General features: G+C 43.5%; 1 protein-coding gene across 13 annotated transcripts in view; it reads right to left on the reverse strand.

Moving 5' to 3' along the window:
* Positions 1-9184, reverse strand: part of KATNAL1 (katanin catalytic subunit A1 like 1) — a 108663-nt gene extending 99479 nt beyond the window's left edge. For 10 of the 13 annotated variants that reach the window (XR_006204051.1, XR_006204033.1, XR_006204027.1 and 7 more), the window contains exon 1: positions 8879-9184. The gene's annotated coding sequence lies outside the window, so the exon portion shown is untranslated. Of the gene's footprint in view, positions 1-7726; positions 7844-8427; positions 8484-8511; positions 8656-8878 lie in introns of those variants that run through there. The other 3 variants (XR_006204091.1, XR_006204112.1, XR_006204106.1) reach the window with 3 other exon arrangements.
* Between the last annotated feature and the right edge of the window lie 9059 nt (positions 9185-18243).

Consider the following 18243-nt stretch of genomic DNA (forward strand, 5'->3'; position numbering starts at 1 on the left):
TACCATAAAAATCATATATGAAAAGCCCACAGCTAATATCATTCTCAATGGGGAAAAACTGAGAGTTTTCCCCCTGAGATCAGGAACACAAAAGGGATGTCCACTCTCACCACTGTTGTTTAACATCGTGTTTGAAGTCATACCTCAGCAATCAGACAACAAAATGAAATAAAAGGCATCAAAATTGGCAAAGAAAAGTCAAACTTTCACTTTTTGCAGACAACATGATACTCTACATGGAAAACCCAAAGGACTCCACCAAAAGTCTGCTAGAACTGATACATGAATTCAGCAAAATCGAAGGATACAAAATCAATGTACAGAAATCAGTTGCATTTCTATACACCAATAATGAAGCAACAGAAAGAGAAATCTAGAAGTCGATCCCATTTACAATTGCACCAAGAACCATAAAATACCTAGGAATAAACCTAACCAAAGACGTAAAAGATCTGTATTGTGAAAACATTCCATGCTCATGGATTGGAAGAATAAATACTGTTAAATAAATATTGTTAAAATGTCAATACTATACAAAGCAATCTACACATTCGATGCAATCCCAATCAAAATTGCACCGACATTCTTCTCAAAGCTAGAATAGTATACACACACACACACACACACACACACACACACACACACACACAATGGAGTATTACTCGGCAATCAAAAATAATGAAATCTTGCCATTTGCAACTATGTGGATGGAACTGGAGGGTATTATGCTAAGTGAAATTAGTCAGTCAGAGAAAGACAAAAATCATATGACTTCACCCATATGAGGACTTTAAGAGACAAAACAGATGAACATAAGGGAAGGGAAACAAAAATAATATAAAAACAGGGAGGGGGACAAAACAGAAGAGACTCATAAATATGGAGAACAAACTGAGGGCTACGGGAGGGGTTGTGGGAGGTGGGATGGGCTAAATGGGTAAGGGGCATTAAGGAATCTACTGAAATCATTGCTTCACTATATACTAACTAATTTGGATTTAAATTTTAAAAAATAAAGTTAAATTAAAAAAATGAATGAAACTAGACCACTTTCTTACACCACACACAAAAATAAACCCAAAATGGATGAAAGACCTAAATGTGAGTGAGGAAACCATCAAAACCCTAGAGGAGAAACAGACAACAACCACTTTGAACTCACTCGCAGCAATTTCTTCAACATGTCTCCAAAAGCAAGGGAATTAAAAGCAAAAATGAACTATTGGGACCTCATCAAGATAAAAAGCTTCTGCACTGCAAAGGAAACAATCAACAAAACTAAAAGGCAACCAGCAGACTGGGAAAAGATATTTGCAAATGACATATCGGATAAAGGGTTAGTATCCAAAATCTATAAAGAACTTACCAAACTCAATACCAAAAAACAAATAATCCAGTGAAGAAATGGGCAGAAGACATGAATAGACACTTTTCCAAAGAAGACATCCAAATGGCTAACATGAAAAGATGCTCAACGTCACTCATCATCAGGGAAATACAAATCAAAACCACACTGAGATACCACCTCACACCGGTCAGAGTGGCTAAAATTAACAACTCAGGAAACAAGAGATGTTGGTGAGGATGTGGAGAAACAGGAACCCTCTTGCACTGTTGGTGGGAATGTAAACTGGTGCAGCCGCTCTGGAAAACAGTGTGGAGGTTCCTCAAAAAATTATCCAAAGGATACAGGAGTGCTGATTCAGGGGCACATGTACCCCAGTGTTTACAGCAGCTCTTTCAACAATATCCAAATTATGGAAAGAGCCTAAATGCCCATCAACTGATGAATGGATAAAGAAGATGTGGTTTATATATATAATGGAATACTATTTGGCAATGAGAAAGAATGAAATCCTGCCATTTGCAGCAACACGGATGGAACTGGAGGGTATTATGCTAAGTGAAATAAGTCAATCAGAGAAAGACAGGTATCGTATGTTTTCACGCATATGTGGAACTTCAGAAACTTAACAGAAGACCATGGAGGAAGGGAAGGGGGAAAAAAATAGATACAAACACAGAGAGAGGGAGGCAAACCATAAGAGACTCTTAAATACACAGAACAAACTGCAGGTTGATGGGAGGGGTGGGGGAAAGGGGAAAATGTTTTAATTAAAGTATTTTCATTCTCACACTTCCATCATTCTCTCATAATGCTCTTTTTTCTTCTACGAGTTGTGAATTCCTGAAATTAGATATTTATTTTAGAAACACTGAAGCAGCCTCAACAACAGCAATGTGAACAAAATAACACCAATTAGAACAGTGCTGGCAAAACAAATCAGATTTAAGCATTTTGTCCCACACTGAATTCGACCAATGTGGTCCAGCCTCTACATATATTTTTCTTTAAAGTTTATCAAAATCACCAAAGTCCAGTCTATTTCATGCAATGACTACTATAAATCCCAGCAATTAAAAAAAAAAAAACATAATCACAACTGCTAGAATTACCACATCTTGAAGTATGTTTTAGTAGGAATAAATTGACCTAACTTGTGAGCCCCAGTCAGCAAAACAGCTAACTTTGAAAGCCACAATACCCATCTCTTTATGATGGGTTATACTCTCAAGGACTATCTATAGCTTGCCATGAATAATCAAGAATATGATGCAATCAAAAACCCAGAGACAAGAGGAAAATGTCTGTAGCAATGAAGCCTTTTTGTTTCCTTACCTAAGCTCACTTCTCAAATACTTGGGAAACAGAAAAATGACTGCGCATACAAAATAAAAGAATCTAAATAGATAATCCTAAGAGCTTAAATGTTTCTCAGAAGTAGCCATCATAATAATTTCTGCCCATGGATTAAATTCTTTAACATACTGAAGCAGCAGATAATGTTTACCATCTGCCAGTCTGTCTCAAGATGGCAGCTTAAACCATAAATTTTATTGGGGCTCCCGGGCGGCTCAGTTGGTTAAGCATCCGACTCGGTTTCAGCTCAGGTCATGATTTCATGGTTTATGGGATTGAGCCCCATGTCAGGCTCTGCACTGACAGCACAGAGCCTGCTTGGCATTCTCTCTCTCTCTCTCTCTCTCTCTCTCTCTCTGCCCTTCCTCTGCTCTTAAAAAAAAAAAAAAAAAGAATTACAGAGTTAGAAAGGGACTCAAAAGGTCATTTAGTCCATCTCCATACCTTCAAATAGGACCTCACCAAACAATCCATAGCAAAAGAAACATAAAGACATCTAGTGGAGATTAAATAACTCACCTTAGAAAACTATTCCTTTTTTTTAAAAAACCTCTCCCATAATCTACGCCTTAAATTTGTCTAGCTAGTGACTGTATACACCTAACTTTGACTAAGTATTCTAAGGCATTCTTTCACTAGGTCTACCATATATAAAATAGTTATTAGGAGAAAACAATGTCTGAAATAATAATGAGTCCCGGGTGGCTCAATCGGTTAAGCATCTGACTCCTGATTTTGGCTCAGGTCATGATCTCGAAGGCAGTGAGTTCAAGCCCCACATCAGGTTCTGTACTGGAGGTGCAGAGCCTGCTTGGGATTTTCTCTCCCTCTCTCTCTCTGCCCCTCCCTTGCTTGTTCTCTCTCTCAAAATACATAAATAAACTTAAAAAAAAGAAATAACGCTGAGTACATTAAAATATACATATTTCCATTCACAAATAGATGCTCAAAATTAGTAACATGATAATCTAAATCAGTCCAGAAATGAGATCTCATCAATTGAAGTTTAGGGCTATCGGGATCTCAAATCATGCAGCGCAATTCCCAATTTCTTTGAAGATGAAACCAAGGCAAAGATGTTATTCCTATTAATGGTCTATAAAAGAACATCGTATAGCATTTAAGGAAGCCTTACTTAAAAGAATTGACGAATCTTTTTATTGATCAAATCATTATTTTGTAATGGAACCACTGCCTGATCTCCCTGCTTAATATAGTCAGGTAAAGTCACAGGACGTGGCCTCTTGTCAAACAGAACCGACAATCCTGGCATATTGTTGCTAAGGGGGAGAAAGGAAAGTAGCCTTCAGTTACTGAGCACTTAGGGTTTACCTCCATTAAACCGTCCAATCTTCCCCAAAATCCTATAAAATAGTATTAACATCTTTTTTTTAATAAGGGTACAGGTTTGGAAACTTGTCTGTGATTACACAGAAAATAAGTTGTAGTTCCAGAACTGGACAACAGATATAACTGGCCCCTTCCACTCTTACCACGTGCAGTAAACGATCCTTGGAGAAATGTTCTCTAGAAAAGAATATCACTGTACATACTGCAAAAATCAAAGTATTAATCCAAAGAAGCCATAAGGGCTTTCTAATTTTACTGTGATATTTACACAAAATAGATAATAATTATCAGTTAAATGAATAAATCTAAAGTTGTTGGTTGTTGAGGAACAATCAATCATAAGTTCTTGGCCTGGATTCTCTTCTCTTTAGTCACACATTAGGCTACTGGTCTATTTTAAGCTCTCCTTTAGTAAATCAAAATTTAAGGGGGGGTAAAAAAAAAAAAAAATCACACAACCTTATGTTTTGCTGTCACTGAAAATTACCAAATTCTAATCTCAGCTCCATGAAACCATTCTTAACCTGTCCTAGCTCAGTGACTATTCCAAAACCCCACCATTCTCCTTTCCCACCGAACGCCCCACCCCCATCTCCTCTCATCAATTGACCTTGACTCCTATCTACCTCTTAGAGAACATAAGCTTTGAACTCTTGAACCTTTTACCACCCAACCTATAAATATCCATATCTATTCTCACTTCTTTTCTTCCTTTTTCAGTGCATCTCTCCTCCTGTCTACACTAGCACACTGCCTAGGATCACAGCTAGCTAGCACTTAGTTGATACTTTAAAAATGTAACAAACTAATTCTAGACTGATTCTTCCAACTCTGCTCGTCCATCGTTCCCTACATTTTCAGAGATAGATCCATCCACTATCTCCTCTCTCTCATCTCCTACATCTTCAAACATTTCCTCTTCATTGGCTCTTTCCCTAACAGCTCATCAGTCTTTAAAGAAAAAAAAAAACCTACAAACCTTTTTCAGTTACTGCTTTATCCCTTTCTTTCCTTCAGAGTCAAACTTCTTTAAAGAAAAGTGTGTCTGGGGATTTTATATTAAGGAAGTACTGTCCATTTCTTTTAAGCAGGATAATAGTACAGTTGTTTTTTTTTTTTTAAGAAAGAATCCTTAAAAAAATTTTTTAAGTTTATTTAAGTAATCTCTACACCCAACGTGGGGCTCGAACTCACTGCCCTGAGGTCAAGAGTCGCGCTCTCTACCAGCGGAGCCAACCGGGCACCCCAAACAGATATATATTGAAAACAATTACAGATAAAAAGATATGATACCTGAGCTTAGCTTTAAAACAATCCAAAAATAAATAAATTAATTAATCAAAAATAAATAATCCAGTTGGGGGCAGGGGTTATAGATGAAACAAAATTGGTGATGTGCTCATTCTTCAAGCTTAGGTAATGACTACATGGGACTCATCGTTCTATTTTCTTTTGTATTTGTATTATTATGGAAAACACAAATGTTTTTTTTCAAGTGGCTTAAGCTCACATTCCTCTTTCTCATTTTTGCAAAGTTTAGAAGTGATTTGAAGTCACCAGATCCACTGGGTACGTTTCAATCTTTACCTTACTTGCCCTCTGCAAGACACATGATACTCTGGACCATTCCTGCTTCTAACTTTCCTCTCGTTTGTCATTTGTTATGCATGCCTGCTCTGATTCTTCTCTTTCTCTGCCTCCCAATCTCTCAGTCTCATTTGTGGGCATTTCTCCCACTTGCTTTCAAACATGGTCCTCCCTCCCCTCCTCACACACACACACACACACACACACACACACACACACACACACCCCATAAATGCTGCTGCTTCCCAAACTTATTCAAACTTTTCCTTTTTCGTTTCTATATATTCCTATGTGAGCTGACTCATTCTCTCCTTTAATTCCAACTACTTATGCACATGCAAACCTCCACCTCCAGCCCTGAACTCTCTCCTGAACTCCAGATCCAAATGCATCCTTACCTGAATATCCCACAAGAACTTTGAATGAATACTCAAAACTGAACTGATCTTTATCTTTCACCCCATCAAAACCCTGCTCCTTTTCCTCTCGATCAATGGTTTTATTATCCTTTCAGACATCCTAGGCAGAAAACTAGGAATCATTTGTCTTAAGGTTCCAAATATGTCTAGCCCCCAATTTAAATCGTACCAATTTTATCCCTTAAATACTTCTACAATCCCTGTCTTTCCATAACTCCAAGTGCTTAGTTCAGACTCTCTTCATTTTTCCACTGTATTTTTTTCCCCTAAAACTGATTGCCCCACACCACTCTAATTTCCCCTCTCCTGGGTCTATTCTTCACACTTTAGCTGGAGTTATCTCTCTAAAATACAAACCCAGGGGCGCCTGGGTGGCTCAGTTGGTTAAGCATCCGACTTCAGCTCAGGTCATGATCTTACAGTCCATGAGTTCAAGCCCCACATCGGGCTCTGTGCTGACAGAGCAGAGCCTGGAGCCTGCTTCAGATTCTGTGTCTCCCTCTCTCTCTGCCCCTCACCTGCTCACGCTCTGTTGCTCTCTGTCTCAAAAATAAATAAAAACATTTAAAAAAAATTTTTAAATACAAACCCAATTAACACCACTACTCCATTTGAAATTCTTCCATGGTTGCCCCATGATGAAAAACAAAAACAAAAACAAAAACTTCCAAACTCTTTATCATGGTACCAAGTACTTTAATATCTGGCCTCTCCCATCACTATACTGCATTCACTCTGGAACTGGGGCATCAGAATGACCTAGGATTCTCCCAACAAAACACTCAAATATATCCTTTGCTTTTTGTTGTGCCATTTGCCTAGAATGAGTTTCCTCAACTTCCCTCCAGTGAAAGCCTACTCAACCTTCTTTAACGCGGATCAAATGTAACATCACACTGGAAACTTCCCCTGATCTCCTTAGAGTCAGGGTATTTCTACCAATGGGTACAGAGAACAGCCATCAGTGGCTGAGATCACGACTTAGATGAGTTAGACCCACTTGGGTTGAAATCCCAGGTTCAAACCTTATAAGGTACGACTCTGGACAAAAATCTTTAAGCCTGTTTCCTCATCTCTGAATAACAGTAGTTAGAGATTTTTATGAGGATTAAATAATGGACTACATACAAAATAATGTATAGTGCCTCGCTGAGATTAGGTAATCAATAAATGTTACTGTTATATTGCGATTTATTCCCACTCTGGGCTCCTATAGCTACTTGCACCTATCTCTGTCATACCGTTACGATAACATGACTGTTTGCCCATACAGAACACATCATCTTTTTATTCCCACTATCTGGCATAATGTCCACAATTTAACAGGTTTGTTAACAAACCTTGGATAAATAAATAAAACACTTCCAATCCCTATAGTATTAAGGTGTCAAATTTTTTACTAACGGTCTTACTAGATTTAAGTTCCATCTCCTTGTACAAAATCGGTAATTTAAGTAAAATTCACAGGCCAGTCTCATTTTAATGGAGGAAAATAGGAATTTTGTAGTGGCCTTATGTTGTTTACTTGTTGAAAACACACCCACAAAATAAACCCGCTGTGCTACCAACGATTTTTCTGCATACTATATAAAATACCAAATTTCTAGGATGGTTGTCTCCCTGTTGAAAAAAATTTAAAGGTTTTCTAAATCTGTGTCAGCTTCCTTACCACCAGGACCTAAGCCAACCCTAAGGGCTAAGGTGTATTACAGAGTTGCTGTTTCGTTTTGTGTTGTTTGGGCAATTTTCATCCTGAAAGCACGTTCCTGAGAAATTCTGAAGAATACTGAAATAACCAAAGAAAATAATTAGTACCCACTGCTAAAAAGCAAAAAAAAATCAATCAATAAATAAATAAATAAGAAAGAAAAGTCTGTGCTTTAAAAATTCCAGTAATTTAAAGTTAAACTAATCTTCAAAATACAATCAAAATATGTGCAGGCAGCGGCCAAGCTAGTAAGTGGGAAGGTGGGGGTCCTCATTTTGCGATCTTAACCCTCAATAAATACAATGCAAAAGGCAAAACGGTTATGAAAAAAAAAAGATACTACTATATAAAAGCATGGTCTCTACTTCTACACTTGACCTTTAAACATTAATGCCTTTTGAATAATAATTAATTAGGGGCTTAATATGCAAACACCTCTGAGCTACTTCAGAATAATCATGAATAAAAGCCTAGAAACCACACGTTCTCAGGAAAAGGAGAAAGGCCTGTTAAAAAAAAAAAAAAATTTAGTTTCTCAGGTCTCGCATCAAATGTGTGCCATACATACGGTTCGGCACCGAGAGGCAGCAACCTGGGAGGGTCACAGGCGCCGCAGGCCCGAGGCCCTGCGGCTGGGGTGGCTGCTCATCCCTGAGACTTACGCGGGGCGGTGGCCCAGCCCAGCCGGGGTGGGGCTGAGCGCTGTCAGCCGGGGCGGGCCCAACGGCGGGCCACCCAAGTCTCACCTCCACTTCCCTTTCCCAGCGCAGAGCCCAGTTCCGCGACCACCCAAGAGCCCCCGCACCACAAAGACAGATTTTTTTTCTCGCCCGGTCCGCTCAAAGTTTATCGTTCTCTGCCAGCGGTCGGGGCCGCCGGGCTTTGTAGTTCGCCGGTCCAGGCCACCCCGCCGAGGCCGAGAGCCTGTGCAGCCGCTAAACTACAATGCCCATAATGCCCCGCGAGCCTGGCGCTCCCACGGCCCTCCTCCTCCCCTCCCGGCGCCCCAGGACCGCGGCACTGCCCTGGCGGCGGGAGACCGGGTGAGGCTGTCCACCTGAACACCCCACCACCTGCCCTCCTGCCCGCGGCGCTCTCCCTCGGATTCATTACCTAGGTGCCGCAGGTCGGCCGGCTGTTGGTGATGCGGTCCGGGTGGGGGTGGGGCACAGGCCGCCGCCGCCGCCGCCGCAGCCGCCGCCGCGGAGTCCGTTAGTTCCCGACGTGCGTGAAGAGGCGGTGGCGGCGGCGTACGGTTGCCATGGCAGCCGCGGACCGAGCGGTGGGGGGCGCGCGGGGACTCCAAGACAACTCGGGGGAGGAGCCTGGGAACCCCACCCGGGTGCGGGGGAAGGGAGGCGCCTGGGTGCTTCGGGGGAAGGCGGGAGACTGTGACATTGAGGAGGGCGAGTGACTAACGACTCGGTGGGGCCGGATGAGCCCTGCTGCGGCAGCGTCCAATCCCCTTGGCATGACGCGTGTCCTGTGCCGTCGGCGGAGCGCGTTGGTGCCCGCTCTAATCCGAGAGGGTGCCTGTGGCGTCAGAGGAAGGAGCGCCCCAGCGGCTCAGCGCCGGCTCTTTAAAGGTCGTCTGGCCCGGCCCCTCCCCCGCCGCCTCGGCCGAGTGGCGGGGTGGGACCCGAAGCCACCCTGGGGCTTTTCACCGGGAAAGTCGCAGTCTCTCACACCTTTCTGCCACCCTCTGAGGAGTGGGCTAGAAATGAATCCGTTAGTAAAAACGTAGTGCCTACAGCCTTTAGGCTCATTCGGGAGGTTTGAGAACTTGTACGTGGCCGTGATTTCAGCTGAATTTTTGATGTGTAGTATTTCTTAGGTAACCGTTTGCGGACTCTCCAGGACCCACCTGAGAGATGCAGTGCGGTAGAAACTGAGGTCAAGCGCAAGGGCTTCCGAAACCCGCTTCTGGGTTCACGTCCTGCCCCATATACTTGGTAGCTGATAACCGGGGGGGGGGGGGAAACAATTTCTTTACCCCCTGTGATGCTGACAGTTTTAATCTGCAAAATGCAGGTAATGGCCAGCTCCCAGTGCTTGTGAGAAATAAAAAAAACATTAATGCTGATGAAGCACTGTAAAACAAAGACTGGCATTTAACAGTAACTTTTAAATCTTAGTTATTCAACGCTTCCTGATAAGAATCAGAAGAGTGGGTAGCCTGGAGGTGAGGGTGGGACTTTTTTTTTTTAGAGGGGAGGAGGTGGGGGTGGGCAGAGACAGAAAGGGAGAGAGAGAATCTTGAGCAGGCGCCCGCTCAGTGCGGAGCCGGAGGTGGGGCCCCATCTCCTGACCCGTGAGCCAAAATCAAGAGTCAGATGCTCAACAGACCGAACCGCCCAGGCTCCACTGAAGAGGGAATTTTCCGCGGTGATGCAGAAGATGTGTATCATGCTTAGCGCTTGGGTTACAGAGGCCTGTGCATTTGTCAAAACTCGTGGAATGGTGCAGGTAATGAAATGCGTGCATTTCACTGTGTGTGAATGTACCTCCAAAAAAGAACATAAGAATATTTTTTTAAGACCTGCCTTCGCAACTTTCGAATAGACAACACAGTGCCATTAACTGTAGTCCTGCTGTACGTTACATCCCCAGGAATTATTTATTTTATAACAAAATTCGTACTCGGTGGACCCCCTTCACCCATTTTGCACCCCCGCCCCCACCTCTGGCAACCACCAATTTGTTCTCTGCCTCTGTAAGATTGTTATTACAGTGGTAGACTCTAATAGCGACCACAGAGATATTCTGCAGCCAATCTCCAGATTTTGCAAATGAGGAAAATGAGACCTAGAGATTTAAGTAAATGGGGGAAATTACTGACCCTGTCGTTTTCTAGCAATAAACGTCTCTTGAGAAATTATGATTGAAAATAGCAAGCTACTGTGTATATCATCCAGTTCTCAGTCGGGGTCACCTTGTCCACAAAAATCTTGTTGAGATTGACTCAAGTCCCTTTTCCACCTCCTGTGGAAAGGCCAGTGTCTTCTCCAAGATTGTACATCCCCCGTGGGGGGCAGGGGAACTTACCATCACAGGGTCACTTCTGGCTCTGAGTTCTTGCTTTCTCTGAACACAGGGACTCTCTCACATCTCGCCTTCTGCAACTCTTTTCTCTCCTGCTGACCCAGTGTGGAAATCAAACACTTTTCTTTGGCTGTGTGTGTGTAGCAGGCTCCTCTGAAGGTTTGGAGCAACTAAAGGGTTTTAAATGAAGGATGTAAATAGCATAAAGTTAGAAGTCCATGGTCTTGAAAGGCCTTCAGTATCACAATGGCATTGGTGTCCACCAACCCCTCCCCCATCCTTTCTCAGCATAAGCTGCCACTCCCCACTAATCAACATCTTCCTGGTCCCATCCCTCTCCCTTCCTCTTTTCTCTCTTTATACAGTACTTTTAGTTATCTCTTTCTCCTAATCTGTACCTTCTGGACCACCTTCCACTCCTAAACTGTTTATCAAAGTGTTTTCCTACACAAAATATTTTCCCCAAGAGGAACTCTAGTGCCAGCTATTAAAAGCATATGTTGCAACACAGTATATATCTGCATATTCTACTTGATTCGGTCCACAGTATACTCAGTAAATATTAAGCTTGTGCAGAAACAGAAGCAAAAATTAACCATTGGGGCCTCAACACGATAAAAAGCTTCTGCACAGCGGAGGAAACAATCAGCAAAACTAAAAGGCAACCGACAGAATGGGAAAAGATATTTGCAAATGACATATCAGATAAAGGCTTAGTATCCAAAATCTATTTAAAAAAACTTACCAAGCTCAACAACCAAAAAACACATAATCCAGTGAAGAAATGGGCAAGAGACATGAATAGACACTTTTCCAAAGAAGACATCCAGATGGCTAACAGACACATGAAAAGATGCTCAATGTCACTCATCATCAGAGAAATACAAATCAAAACCACAATGAGATACCACCTCACACCTGTGAGAATGGCTAAAATTAACAATTCAGGCAACAACAGATGTTGGTGAGGGTGCGGCGAAAGAGGAACCCTCTTGCACTGCTGGTGGGAATGCAAACTGGTGCAGCCACTCTGGAAAACAGGATGGAGGTTCTTCAAAAACATTAAAAATAGAACTACCCTACGACCCAGCAATTGCCCTCCTAGGTACTTATCCAAAGGATACAGGAGTGCTGATTCAAAGGGGCACGTACCCCAATGTCGATAGCAGCACTGTGGACAATAGCCAAAGTACGGAAAGAGCCCAAATGTCCATGAACTCATGGATGCGTAAAGAAGATGTGATATATATATACACAATGAAATATTACTCGGTGATCAAAAAGAATGAAATCTTGCCATTTGCAACAACATGGCGGGAGCTAGAGTGTATTATGCTAAGCGAAATAAGTCAGAGAAAGACAAATATATGATTTCATTCATATGTGGAATTTAAGAAACAAAACAGATGAACATAGGGGAAGGGAAGCAAAAATAAGATAAAAACAGAGAGGGAGACAAACCATAAGAGACCCTTAAACACAGAGAACAAACTGAGGGTTGCTAGAAGGGTGTTGGGTGGGGGCAGATGGGCTGAATGGGCAATGGGCATTAAGAATGGCACTTGCTGGGATGAGCGCTGGGTGTCATAGGTAGGTGACGAATTACCAAATTCTATTCCTGAAGTCATTATTACACTATATGTTAACTAACTTGGATTTACATTAAAAAAAAAAAAAAAAAAAAAAAGGCTTATACACATGACCTGTCCAGGCTACCTGCATAGTGGGTTCAATTATGAGAACTACTTGGTATAAATGAGGAAGCAATTGATTGTGGCTGGGATTTGCTGTCTGAAAGAAAGAAAAGAAATTCAGGCCTCCGTGATCGTAGCTTACATTATGCGGAAGAAATGATAGCATTCAAGCAATACAACCCAGAACAAAATCTGAGTTAATCTTTGATAGCAATGACATCCTTATAGAAGCAACACCTGGACTTGTCACCTCTAGCAATTTGATCACAACTCTGCATATATAATGAGCATATAAATAGAGTCTCCTTTACTCCTGGAGAAGAAAATACTGATCTGCTATCGGCAGAACACATGTTTTTGCAGTAGGGATGATAGGCTCGCTTGACCCGTCTAGCCCTCATCTGGTTTCCCTTGTGACCAGTCACTTGCATTTACAAGGCAGCTGGCCAGGGTTGTAGTGCAATCTACAGCCATGAAGAAGTCTGCACATGCAAGGTCCCAGTGCATTAACCCTCCTTGTTTGGGAGAAGCCGGGACCCCAGAGAAACAGCTCAGCGGGACGAGCCACTTAAGGAGAATGATGACAGCAGTGAAAAGCAACAGCTGCCTTAAAGTAAAGCTGAAGGAGGGTGGTCACACCAAGGAAGACCATGGGCAACTGAAGCACGGCCTCAGGAAACCTAGCGTGGCTATGGAGCCGGCAAGGAGTGAGGACTGACAAAAATGGTTTATTGTTTTCACTGGAGACTTTGGATCATTTCAGGTAATAAACACACTGTGCAAATCTGCAAGTGATAACGGGTTAATCTACAGACAATATGGTCCTGATCCTCAGGAAAGACACTTAGCACATCTGGGGCAGCTGGGTGGCTCAATCGGTTGAGCGGTTGAGCGTTGAACTCTTGATTTCAGCTCAGGTGGATGATCCCAGCCAGGGTCGTGGGGACTAATCTTCCATTGGGCCCTCGCTAAGCACGGAGCCTGCTTAAGAGTCTCTCTCTCTCTCTCTCTCTCTCTCTTCCTCTCAGCCCCTCTCCCCCACTAGCATGCTCTCTCTCTTTAAAAGATAAAGACTTTTAAAAAATTTTTTTAAATAAATTGAAAAAAAAAACCAAAACAAAACCCAGAGACTTAGCACATCTGGTTCAAAGTCAGGCATTTTCCCTCAGTTCTCAGTCTTGGCTGCTATAGCATTTGACTTTGCCGGCCACCTTCCTTAGTGGTTCATGACCTTGGTTCTCCTGAAAGCATACTTCAGTGTGCTCACCAGCTCTTCCCCCTGCTCCTTCATTGTGGCAATAGTTCCCAACATCAAATCCTACACCCTCTCCATTTATAGGGTTTCCTCTCTCAGTTCTGGTTGACGCACAGATTTCCCTGACTAGTTCTGATCCCCAAGCTCCACTCCTGCCCCAAGTTTGCTGGGTCCTTCCTCACCTCGTTCTGTCTAATGCTCTCTTCACCTGGGATGCTATCCCCCTCCCCTAAATTCGACCTGTATTCTGCAAAAACTAACTCAGGCCTCTACATGAAATCTTTCCAGGTCATTCCTGCTCACAATAGTACCGGCCTACTCTGCACTCACAAAATTTCCTGCCTATACCACCCACTTTGACAACTAACCATACTGCCTAGCGGCAGCTTGTGAGTTGTTGACCCATTGGCCTTTGTCTTTTCTCCTTACTAGATCTCAAGCTCCTCCGATGAACACTTATGGGTATTTCCAAATACATCTTTATAATACCTTTTATATAAGGGCACAGTATTTTTGTCTGATGGCTGGCTCCTTCACTTTTCTCCTGAGTTAACCCTGCTCTGTGTAGCTCTCCCCGTCTAGTGCTATAGAGGACATTTACAGCCTCCTCATATAAATATCCCTGAAGCCTATAGAAAAGCATAGGTCCCCATATGTATTCGGTGCGAGGGTGCCTCACGAGGAATTTCCTCCAAGTGACTTTTGGTAGGGAAGGAGTTCAGGAGGTAAGTGGTTCTGAATTCCGACGCTCAAACTCACTACTAGGACCTAGAGCAAAGTTTAGCAGGTCATGAGATCAAGGTAATGCATCTCGTCCAGCTTTTTAATGCTTAAAATGTGAGAGGGTAAGATACAGTAGGGGAAGGTAGAATCAAACAGAAGCAATAGGAAATGAAATGCGGGGCGTGTACGCATAGCCCTGATCAAGTACTATATGGCGGTCAGTGGGCTTCAAACCTACCCTCTCTCCACTGTTCCGTGCTGGGGGAGCTGGAACCCCACAACCCACATTTCTCCCTTGTCTCTGGCTCGTGGGTGCACTCGTAGAAGAGCACAAGGCTGGAAGACGAGGAAGCCACTGCTCCCAGCGTCCCTTCCTGTCAGCATCACCCAAGCAGTGGCCCTTTGGCCTGGTGGCCAGAACTCGTCTCCACCTTCTAGCTGCACTTCCAGAACCAGCCCCCTGGCGCCTCCTCTCCCTCCACCCCAGACTTAGCAGCAGGAACCAGTCAGTGCCTTTCTTCAGAGGTCTGGGTCCCACCTCCATAGGTTCCTTCTCCTGGCTGCTGGGTTCTGAGGACCCCGCCCTCCTCTCCTCTCTCTGATCTCTGGCCCCAGAGGCAGAAGCTGCTTTTTGCAGTCACTTACATGGTGACTCCCGTGTTCCTTTTACATTTTTTCAGCCCTCCAACACCTATTGAATCAATTCCCTATGCGAAATTCTCTCCGTGGAAATACTTCCTTTGGCTTCCTTTTGCCTGACGGCTGGACGCTGACAAATACGGGTTGTGAAGTGAAATATATCTCCTGTGAATGTCGATCCAGAGGGTTTAAGAAACACCATCTCAGAGGAGTGGGAGAGTCCTTCACCAAACAGTTGCCCTACGTGCCAAGGGTCCAGTCCTTCCACAGACGGGTGCTCTGTGTCTCAGGTCTGTGAAGAGCAGAGACCCAGTTCTGCCACAGCAACTGTCACCGTCGGACCCCAGGCCTAGCGCGGCCTTAAGAATCACTGGCGATGAGCTTACAGTTGCCTACCACAGTTTGGCTGGAACCCCACGCTTCATGTGGACTCTGACCTCTCTCAGATATGTAGAAATGCAGCTTTATTTTTAATTTTTGGGAATGTTTATTTTTGCGAGAGAGCGAGAAAGAGACAGAGTGCGAGTGGGAGAGGGGCAGAGAGAGAAGGAGACACAGAACCTGAAGCAGGCTCCAGGCTCCCAGCTGTCAGCAGAGAGCCCCATGCAGGGCTCGAACCGCCGAGCTGTGAGATCGTGACCCGAGCCAAAGTCGGAGGCTTAACCAACTGACCCACCCAGGCGCCCCGAAACGCAGCTTTTTAACTTGCTACCCTTAGCAAGTAGGGGGGGGGAACAAGAGTTAATGATGAAAAAGCAAGAAAGGGGTACCACAGACCTCACCAAGTGGGACCTGGTGAGGCCAAGAGAAGGATGAAAAAGACAGATTTTCAGGGTGGATTTTTTTCTCTCTCTGATGTTGCCCTTTCTCACAGGTCACATGAGGAGGTAATAGACAAGAGAAGGAAACGAAGAACCTTGTACCTATGTTTCTGCCATATCCAGCCCAAATCGGGCTTTTGCTCTATTTTATTCATGAACTTCTGCTTCAGTGCTCCCATTAGCAGTGAGGCACTCTTTAAAGACCAAAGCTATTAGGCCAGCCTCACTTAATCACCCATTCTTAATGAAAAGAACTGCTCTACTTTTGGGGAATTCAAAACATTTCTTACGAATGCCAAAATAAACACGGAACCTCTTGGCAGTCGCCTGTGGGGATTCTCCTTGCTTATGATTTTGTATTTCCTTATGCTAATTTAGAAATAGGAACAGGAAACCCAGGACTCGAGGCTGTTAAGCGGATTGGTAACACTCTGGAGTGTTGCGGGTACGTAACTCAATGAATGAATGTCGAGTCCTCCGTGATAGCTGGAGTAATAGTATTTTCATTGAGCACCGCAGGAAGTCATTGCCTCCACCCGGCGAGATGCTAATTCATTAGCACCTAACTGCGCGAGGACCTTACATTTAGCAGAGGAATCCATCACCGGACGTGAATTACTCAGGCAAATGTTGGCAAGTTACCTCGCTGGTGACGGGCAGAACGTTTTCTAGCGGGCTGAAAAGCATGGTACAAGGTAGCTGGCATGTCATAGAGGGAGAGCAGCTTGTGATCAGGTTTTCTATTTGGAGAAGGCCGTGCTGTGCCAAGCAACCCCAACCACAACACATTTAAAGTCTGAATGGGAAAAGGAGCGGTACATCTGGGATCCTATTTCCCCTTCCAAGAAGATACAAGTCACTCTAGACGGCTTCTCCTGGTTCCAGAATCCTTTTCCTGCCTGGTTTTTTTTTTTTTTTTTTTTTTTTTCTGTGTCCTGTTTTACTTCAACTGTAGGGGATTGAGAGTGATGGGCTTGGGAGGCAAATTCTATTTCCTCTCTTTCCGCTTGTTTTTCTGCTACATTTTAGGTCTTCCTCGTGATTTATGTGCATAAATGATGGCTTACATGAATCATTCCTAAACGGTTAACTACGCAAGCAAACTGTTCATCATCCAGTTCTCCGTGATAGCCTCTCCTTATGTTCACCAGGCTGCCTCACTCCTTTCTCAAATCCCACCGCAAATTTCACGTTTCTGAAAAGCCCTCTCTGACAGCTACAGTGAAGACTTCTAACAGCCCTTATTCAACCTCACCTCTGTCCCTTTTCCCCAGCTCACCAGTTAGCTGTTCTCACTATCTGACGGTGCAGTCACAATAAAATAAAGTAGGGACAGCAGACACATAAGTTTTGTACTGTTTCTTCCCTCTTGATCTGTGCCTGGATTTATGCCTTCCTGACAAATAAGCAGGTCGTTGTGTGTAAACATTACAACCTAAGTGAGAATTATAGAGAATTATATGGTCATACCTTGGAGATATTGTGGGTTTAGTTCCAGAACACCACAATAAAACGAGTATCACAGTAAAGCAAGTCAAATTAAATTTTTGCTTCCCCAGTGCATATAAAAGTTATATGTATACTATAATCTTTTAACTGTGCGATAGCATTGTATCTAAAAAAAAAAACAACAATGTACATACCTTAATTCAAAGATCCTTTATTGCTAAAAGATGAGTTTTCAGCAAGTCTTAGTCTTTTTTCTGGCAGAGGGTCTTGCCTCAATGTTGAGGGCTGCTGACTGATCACGGTGCTGGTTGCTGACGGTTGGGGTGGCTGTGGCAATCTCCCAAAATGAGACAACAGTGAGGTTTACCTATGTTTATACGTGGAGGGTTCGCTCAATCATTTTAATTGCTGCATAGGATACAGTTCATCCCTTTCCCACTGATGGACATTTCATTTCTTCCCAACCTTCACGTCCAGGTACGTCCGGGCTGCTGTAACAAAAATACCATAGGCCAGATGGCTCATAAACAACAGAAATTCATTTCTTCCATTTCTGGAGGCTGAGCAGTTCCAGGTCAAGTCACCAGCAGATTCAGTGTCTGGTAAGAGCTGGCTTCCTAGTCATTGACTGTGGTCTTCTTGCTGTGTCCCCATGTGGCAGAAGGGGACAGGGAGATCTCTGCGGTCTTCATGAGGACACCAGGCCCACTCATGAGAGCTCCACCCTCCTTACCTAATCACCTTCCAGAAGCCCCACCAAATACCATCACTTTGGGGGTTAGGGTTTCAACATACGAATTTAGAGGGGACACAAGCATTTGATCTGCAACATTCTACCCTTGGCCCCCCCAAGTC

Source organism: Panthera leo, chromosome A1 (genome assembly GCF_018350215.1).
Source record: "Panthera leo isolate Ple1 chromosome A1, P.leo_Ple1_pat1.1, whole genome shotgun sequence".
Classification (NCBI taxonomy): Eukaryota; Metazoa; Chordata; class Mammalia; order Carnivora; family Felidae; genus Panthera; species Panthera leo.